Below are 8,926 nucleotides of genomic sequence, written 5' to 3' on the forward strand. Positions count from 1 at the left end.
GACGGCCGGTAGCGGCACGAGGTCCCGTTTGGAATTTTGGCGCGTGGATGTCAAGGGGGGGGGGGGGGGTTAGGGAGGCTCCTCCGGTTCTGATTGGCTGGCAGGGGTCTGGCGGCTCCTCCCAGCCCCGCCGGTCACCTGCCTTCAGCTTCCCGCCACGCAGGATTCAAATGCAAAATGCTGAGTCCTTGACTGGAGCGGGATAAAGCCCTTGGCTTAAACAGGTTTTGACTTTGATCCTTAAGAGCTTTTTACAGATAGCTTAACCAAAACAATTTACCTAGCAAAAGAAAACAGAAAGGGACCTAAAAGCTAGCCTGCAGAGTGCTGTAGTTGAGGCCAAAGATTCTCTACCCAGTGCTGCCGCATTCCAACTATACGCTCTTGAGTAAATTATTCCTTTGTGGGTCTTAATTTTCTCATCTGTAAATCAACTGTAATAGTAATAATAGTAATAAGAATAATAATACCTGTGGATTTAAGATATTCTACTTTAGAACCGTGTTTGCACATAGGAAGAACTCAATAAATGTTTGCTACTATTAAACAATTACAGAAAATGGCTTCTCTAAGATACAGCAGTTACTTGACTACTTTGAAATAGATAACATGCTGAATGATCAGAATGTGAGAGAGGAGTTCTGGTGAAACTGAAAAAACCTTTATTGATTTGGATAACTACGTTTCCTTAATTCGACACTTATTAAATATTTATTGACAATCTATTTTGTGCCAGGCAGTATTCTAAACATCGGGGATGCAGCAATGAATAAAAAGAACAAAAATGCCCTCGTGGAACTTAAATTCTGGTGGAAGGAAAAAGACAAGAAACTAAGTAAATGTTTGTTACTGTAAGTGTTGAAAAGAAATATAAAGTAGGGAAGGGCAAGGGGAGAGGGAAGCGTACAATTTTAAACAGGATGATTAAGGAGGGTGTCATGGATAAATGTAAGCAAAGACCTGAAGAAAAGGAGAAGGGAGAGGAGAGGGAGTTAGACACCAAAGAAGAAAGAGCCTTTATGAGTAGATCCTGAAGGGCTGTGGGCCTCAGCTTTAAGATTTTCTCCTTTTTATTACAAGTGACATGTAAAGACATTACAGCATTTTGAATAGAGGGGTGACCTTTTCTGACTTCTTCAAAGAATCCCTCTGGCTGCTACATGGAAAATGCAATCTTTGGGTTTATTTAAGCTAAAAAAAAAAATGTTTATCTGAACTTCCGATTTCAACGGCTGTCCTGTATTTTTATTTGCTATATTGGGCAGCCCTCCTTAGGAGGCCACTGCAGTTGTTCAGGCAAGAGATGATGGTGACACAGACCAGTGTTAGAGCAGTGGAGGTAATTAGTTGAATTCTGGGTGTATTTGAAGTCAAGAGACAAGTGAATTTGCTGATTAATTGGATTTAGGTGTGAGAGAAAGCGAGGCATCAAGGATGACTGTTTTTATTTTTTGCTTTGACCTAATGGAAAGAGGACACTGCACTTAACTGGGATGGAGAAGCAAATTTGGAGGGAATGTCAGGAATTCCTTTTGATGCACGCTTAAGATAGACAAGTTATTATATATTATCTATGTTCTGTACTTAAAATTTGGCCTTTGAAAAAGTTTTCACACATATATGCATTATGCTTACCACAGCATTATTTGTAATGTCGAAAAACTGAAAACGGAAAGGTCCTTCAGTGAAGCCTCACTTAAGAAGGATGCTATACAGGGGCATGTGGGTGGCTCAGTTGGTTAAGCCTCCGGCTGACTCGTGGTTTTGGCTCAGGTCATGATCTCACAGTTCATGAGATGGAACCCCACAGAGGGCGCTGTGCTGACAGCAAGGAGCCTGCTTGGGATTCTCTCTCTCCCTCTCTCTCTGCCTGTCTCCTGCTTGTGCTGTCTCTGTCTGAAAAATAAGTAAACACTGGAAAAAAAAAAAAGGATGCTATGCAGTCATTAAAATTATGTAACTCTGTTAATTTAATTCTATAAAAAGTTGGGCACAGTGCATTATAGCTTGCTAAGAAACTGCAAAGAAGCATCATACGGTTCCATCTTTGTTTTAAGAAAGTATGTGTGTGGGGGTGCCTGGCTGGTTCAGTCGGAACATGCAACTCTTTTTTTTTTTTAATTTTTTTAATGTTTATTTATTTTTGAGAGAGAGAGAAAGAGACAGAGCATGAGCGGGGGAGGAGCAGAGAGAGAGGGAGACACAGAATCCAAAACAGGCTCCAGACTCTGCGCTGTCAGCGCAGAGCCTGACTCAAGGCTCGAACTCACAAACCACGAGATCATGACCTGAGTCGAAGCTAGATGCTCAACCGACTGAGCCACCTGGAACATGCAACTCTTGACCTTCGGGCCCCATGTTGGGTATGGAGATTACTTAAAAATAAAATCTTAAAATGTGTGTGTGTGTCTGTGTATTCACATTGGAATAAAAACCAGAATAAACTATAACAAAATGTTAATGGTTAATTTCTGGATGGTAATACTATGGTTGTTGTATAGTTTGCACTTTTCTCATTTTTTCTGATTTTGCAGTAAATATGTGTCACTTTTATAATAGAAAAAACGTTTTAAGGTGATTGTTTACCCAATATAAATGGAAGAGAAAAGAATATTTAGAGTAGCATAGTCTACCCTTATGTGCGCTTTTCTTTATGCATGTTATACCTCAATAAAAATTTATAAAAAGAACTTCCACCCAAAAGACATATATGCATTTGTGATTGTGTTAGATATCATCAGATTGACCTCCACAGAAATTATAGCAGTCATTTTAGTTCTTTTAAAATAAGTAAAGGGGCACTTGGGTGGGTCAGTCCATTAAGTGTCTGACTCTTGATTTCAATTCAGGACATGATCTCACAGTTTGTGAGTTTGGGCCTCTCATTGGGCTCTCTGTGCTGACAGTGCAAAGCCTGCTTGAGATTCTGTTTCCCTCTTTCTCTGCCCCTCCCCTGCTCTCTCTCAAAAATAAATAAACATTTAAAAGATTTATAATAAAATAAGGCATAGAAATTTAGAACACCAAGAGATAGAGACAGCTAAAGGTTTTTCTCTGTTCCTTTATTCTCTCTCCAACAATATTAAGAATAACCACACTTGCTTCAGCCTTTGGCTGGTGTAGTCAGTTGAACCGTGTACCCCAAAAGGAGATGTCCAAGCCCTAAACTCCAACACCTGTAAATGTGACCTTATATGGAAGTAAGGTCTTTGCAGATGTAATTAAGGACTTTGAAATGAGATCATCCTGGTTTATGGTAGACCCTAAACACAGTGACTGGTATCCATTGTGAGAGAAAGGAGAGGGGTGTTTGACACATAAACACACACGTAGAAGAAGAGAATGTGAAGATAGAGATAGAAATTGGAATGATGCATCTCTAAGCCAATGAATGCTAAAGATTTCCAGCAACCACCAGAAGCTAGGAGAGTGATACAGAACAGATTCTCCCCCAGAGCCTCCAGAAGGAACCAACCTTTCTGACACCTTGATATCAGGCTTCTGGCCTCCTGAGAATTAATTTCTGGGTTTTCTTTTTTTTTTCTTTTTTTAAATGTTTTACTTATTTTTGAGAGAGACAGAGAGACAGAGAGACAGAGTATGAGTTGGGGAGGAGCAGAGAGAGGGAAATACACAATCCGAAGCAGAGCTCTAGGCTCTAAGCTGTCAATACAGAGCCCAGTGCAGGTCTCGAACTCGAACTGCAAGGTCATGCCCTGAGCTGAGGTCAGACACTTAACTAACTGAGCCACCCAGGTGCCCCTCTTTCCTTTTTCTTTTTAAAGCCACTTAGTTTGTAGTAATTTGTTACAGCAGCCTTAGAAAACTTATGGGTTGGTCTGGAATTGGTCTTTGGCAGGTGATATTTCTTTCCTTTTAATTTTAGCTATTGTAGAAAGGAATTACTTGATTTAGGAAAAAAGGGGCAGTGGAAACATGTTCTTTCCCACAGCCCCAGACTGCTTACAGAGGATCAAGTGTTTTTACCTCACATGTGAAAGAAAAGAGGACTGAGGTAAGGGCTAAGCATAATTCCATTACCTCATTTTCAAATGAGGTTATAGGTGGGTCCCTTTCTGTTCTTTGGTAACAAAGTTACAAAGTAAACACCAACTTGGACAGGGATTTCTTTCAGTAATGTTGTAAATGTGACCTTACCCAATTCAATAGCTAATCTCATTGATTTCTATTAAAAGAAAAAAAACATTAATCACATAGAAGCGTGGGGGGGGGGTCATAGTTGCCATTTGCCATTTTTTAACTACTCTGAATTTAAACAGACACATCCACATCTATTTCAGAGATTTTGAGTGGGTCTGGGTTAGTTAGGGTCCCCCTCCTTTTATGGAAATCCTACGAGGACAGATACTTCATTTCCCTGTTAACCTGGCAACTAGGACTCAGGCATGTGACCTCAGCTCAGTCAATGGACGGCTCCCACCTCAAACATTCATTGCCTCTTGAAGGAGTGACCCAAAGATGCAAGGGCAGAGATTATTCATGCAGCAGCAGATGGTACAGAGACAGTGGCATTAATGGTGGCATCCTAACCAGCCGATTCTTGGAATTTTGGAGAATTAGATCAGCGTGACCTGGCTGTGCTTCCTCTCCTCCAAGCCCTGCCCAACCTCCCTCTTTCCTATCCTTCCGGTAAATTTGATTTCTTGTTTCAGTTAGCTAGAGATGATTTCTGTCATTTGCAAACAAGAACTCCGTCTGGTATAGAGGCTTCGAGTCAGAAGGTAAAATTTGACCTGTGGTTTCCTACAATGGACACTGACGAAAAGAATATTGGGAGGCTATGTGAGACACCCCTTTCAGATCTGGGGGATAGAGGGTTGGGAGAGCGGGTATGCAGGCACAGGAAGTGAGCTGGGAAGAGATCTCATAATTTTGTGATGTGGTTTTCAGACTTTTTCTCTTTATCAGCGTCCCCTGAATATACTTAAACTTCTCAGTTTTCCCACTTAAGGTGTGGTACACAGCCCTGAGTCTAACATCACAGGCACGGGCTGGGCCTTGCAGAGGGCCCTGGGATTACTGCCTCCTTCCCACCCCATTCTAAGTAAGATGAGTGAGTAAATAGTAGTATTGAATTCCAACCCAGCCCAGCTCCTCACCCCTAATGGCGAGGTGCCCCCCCTTTCCAGCTCCCCCTGTATATTGCCACCTTAGTTAGCACTTTATATTGAAATGGTCCCTTTAACACAGGAAAGTAGTAATCAGAAAAAATAACAATGGGAACTCCAGGGGTGGGTTTTTCTGCCTATTTCTTTTTTAAGTTTATTTATTTACTTTGAGAGACAGCGCAAGCAGGGGAGGAGCAGAGAGAAGGAGAGACAGAATCCTAAGCAGGCTCCGCGCCATCAGCGCAACTCATGAACCGTGAGATCATGACCTGGGCCAAGATCAGGAGTCAGATGCTTAATCGATTGTGCCACCCAGGGGCCTTTTTTATTTTATTTTATTTTATTTTATTTTATTTTATTTTATTTTATTTTATTTTTTTCAGGGGCCTTTTTAAAAAAATACTCAATGTAAAAAAATGTGATATTTAAGTATAGGTGTATTTCTTTCTCTTAGTAAAAAAAAATTTTAATGTTTATTTATTTTTGAGAGAAAGAGAGAGCATGAGCAGGGAGGGGCAGAGAGAGAGAGGGAGACCCAGAAACTGAAGCAGGCTCCAGGCTCCAAGCTGTCAGCACAGAGCCCTACACAGGACTCCAGCTCAGGAACTGCAAGTTATGACCTGAGCCAAAGTCAGATGCTCAACTGCCTAAGCCACCCAGGCGCCCCTAGGCCTATTTCTTAAAACCAAAACAGCAACATAGGGGCACCTGGGTGGCTCAGTCAAGCGTCTTTTTTTTTTTTTTTTTTTTTTAAGTTTATTTACTTATTTTGAGAGAGAGCACAAGCAGGGTAAGGGCAGAGGGAGAGAATCCCAAGCAGACTGCCAGCACAGAGCCTGACATGGGGCTTGAACCCATGAACCCTGAGATCATGACTTGGCTTAGCCAACTGAGCCACCCAGGTGCTCCATCTCTTGATTTGGGCTCAGGTGATGATCTTACAGTTCGTGAGATTGAGTCTTCCATCAGGCTCTGCGCTGACAGCAGGGAGCCTTCTTAGGATTTTCTCTCTCCCTCTCATTCTGCCCCTCCCCACTATGTGGGTTGGGTGTGCATTCTTTCTCTCTCTCTCTAAATAAACAAACATTGAAAAAAATAAAAGCAATATAGTGACATGCATCAAGAGACCTGGAAAATATTTAAAGCCATTGGCCCAGGAATACCACTTCTAAGACTCCATCATAATGTTATCCGAGGCATATACCAAGATTTATGTACAAAAATGATAAGTGCAGCTTTATTTACAATAGGATCTGAAAACTAAATATACAAAAGTAGGGGAAAAGTTAAATGAACCATAGTCTGTCCATGCAGCTCTTTGTGTTGAAAAATTTGACTTTTAAGACTTTATTTATTGACTTAAATTTTTTAGAGAGAAAAAAATGGAAGGGGGGCGAGGAAGAGACTCTTAAGCAGGCTCCATGCTAAGTGTGGAGCCCAATATGGGCCTCGATCCCGTGATGCTGGGATCATGAACTGAGCTGAAATCAAGAGTCGGTTGCTCAACTGACTGAGCCACCCAGGCACCCCAAGACTTTATTTAAAAAAAATTGTTATTACAAAGTAATACAGTTGGACAACATGGGGCTTAGGGGCACCAACCCCAGTGCAGTAAAAAATCTGCATATAACTTTTGACTCCTACAAAACATAACTACTAATTGTCTTCTGTTGACCAGAAGACTTATTGATAATATAAACAGTTAACACTTATTTTGTTTATTATAGTACTATATACTGTATTCTTATGATAAAGTAAGAGAAAAGAAAATGTTAATTAAGAAAACCGTAAGACAAAATACATTTGCGGTACTGTAAATACTGCGTATAAGTGGACCCACGCAGTTCAAACGTATGTTGTTCAAGGGTCAACTGCACACGTAAAAACGTCGAAGCAGCACAGAAATGTAAAAAATAAAGGTACAAGTTGCTCTGTGTGATTGCTATGAGGAAAAGGGAGTTTTCTCTTTCCACTGGGGTTGCCAAGCCTGGAAAATACGAATATGGGGCTGCCAGTGGCCGTCCTCCCCACAGCAGGAAGTGAAGTCACCTCAGGATGGAGCCGAGCACTGAGAAGCACACTGTGGGGAAAGAAGACCTGGGGAAGTGGATTCTGCTTCCGGTCCCTTGAGACCCTGGTTTCTGCAGCTCATCTTTCGACTCTGAGAGCCACTTCAGTGTCCTTCCCATTAAACAAGCTAATAAACAGCCTTTCTGCCTTGACTCCTATCTGAATGAGTCATGACTGATACTGGGCCAGCTGCTTTGTTAGAATCAAATTATACGGTTTATGCTATAATTCTAGTCTAATGATCAATTAATTCTTTCAACAGCATGAGATGAGGTCCATTTGGCATGAAATGGGCTTGGTAAACCACTAAAGGCCCCTAAATTATCACCTCTTCTTCATGGTCACAATTCATCCTGGGAATAGGCATCAAGTTCACAGAGTATAGCATCTGGAATACATATTTTTCCTTTTTATGAAACTCAAGACAGCAAGTATTCATATTTAGTCTTATGTCATCTCCTCCAACATATTTTCTCCAAGATCCATAATAAAGGCTTTGGGGTCATAATCTAGAGTGCTTTCAGTATGCTGGGATGTATCTCATCTGGGTCCAAAGATTTGTAACCCTGAAGAGTTGTAACCCTTGTAAGGCAAATTGGTGCTTTCTGTCCCTGCACCTATCTTTAATTTCCTCTCACCACTGTTTCCCTTATTCTTTACAGCCTGAGGGTCATTTTCTTTGATAAAGAAGAGAGAAAACACAATCAAAATAGACTGTTGGTTTTCTTTCACTTACATGGTCCCTTATCACAAGGTCCCAGGTGATAGTATTATCTTTCTTTTTCTTTTCTTCTAGCTCTTAATATTGAGGATTAAAAATACCTCCTCCCCCAATTTAAAAAACTCTTTTTGTGGTTAAACCTCAGTGTATCATGTGCTGCCTGCTTCTTGATCTCCCCTTTCACATCTGTGGCCCTCTTACACTTTCCTTTGTTCTGTGTCCTTTTCTGTAAAACACAGCCCTTTGGTATCCTTATTTCATTGGGTTTTGGGTTCTTTGAGTGCACTCTTATTTCTTCCTCATCTAGATCATTGGAGTTTACAGGTCAGAATCTAGTTCTAAGCATTAGAACCTTATTCCTCTGAAACCATATTGCTTTTTGATAGTCTCTACTATGAAATCACATGAATTTTAAAAATGATCTATATTTTTAATCAAAAAGTTCTTACTTAGAAAGCTTGAAGCGTATAGAAGCATAAAGAAAGCACATTGTAGCAGAGACTCCTGGCTCTTCTTTACCCCCTTCTCTATTGTTTGCCCAGCTACTCAGACTTCTCTGCTCTCTGGTAGGCAACCCAAGCCTTCTCCAACCGGGTGCATACCCCTTTCAAATTTATCTTTCTTGAGTACTTGTCCTCAGCCCTAGGTACCATAGTTTCCTTATGTCTTTTGGTTTCACTTTTATCATAGTTAATTCTTGAAATTCAACTTCCTTTAAGTAGAGAAGAGGGTAGAGGGAGCAATCACCAACCAGTGGTGTAGGGATACCTTAGTACTCTGGGAGCCAGCTGGGGTAGAAGGCTCTCAGAGTGCGTAGGGGGAATGGAAGGGTTGTTGTCTTGAGTTTCATAAAAAGGGAGGCTTGGTGAAGGACTGATTGCTCAGCATGTGACCGGCCGTACTAGCCACAGGTTACTGTGCATAGGCCATGAAGGGCTTCTCTAAGAAGTATGGGCAAGTGGCTGCCTGCAGGCCTCACAGGGGAGGGGACTGGTTTCTGTGTGAA

Source organism: Panthera pardus, unplaced genomic scaffold (assembly GCF_024362965.1).
Source record: "Panthera pardus isolate Hobbes unplaced genomic scaffold, ASM2436296v1 HiC_scaffold_7, whole genome shotgun sequence".
NCBI classification, from domain to species: domain Eukaryota; kingdom Metazoa; phylum Chordata; class Mammalia; order Carnivora; family Felidae; genus Panthera; species Panthera pardus.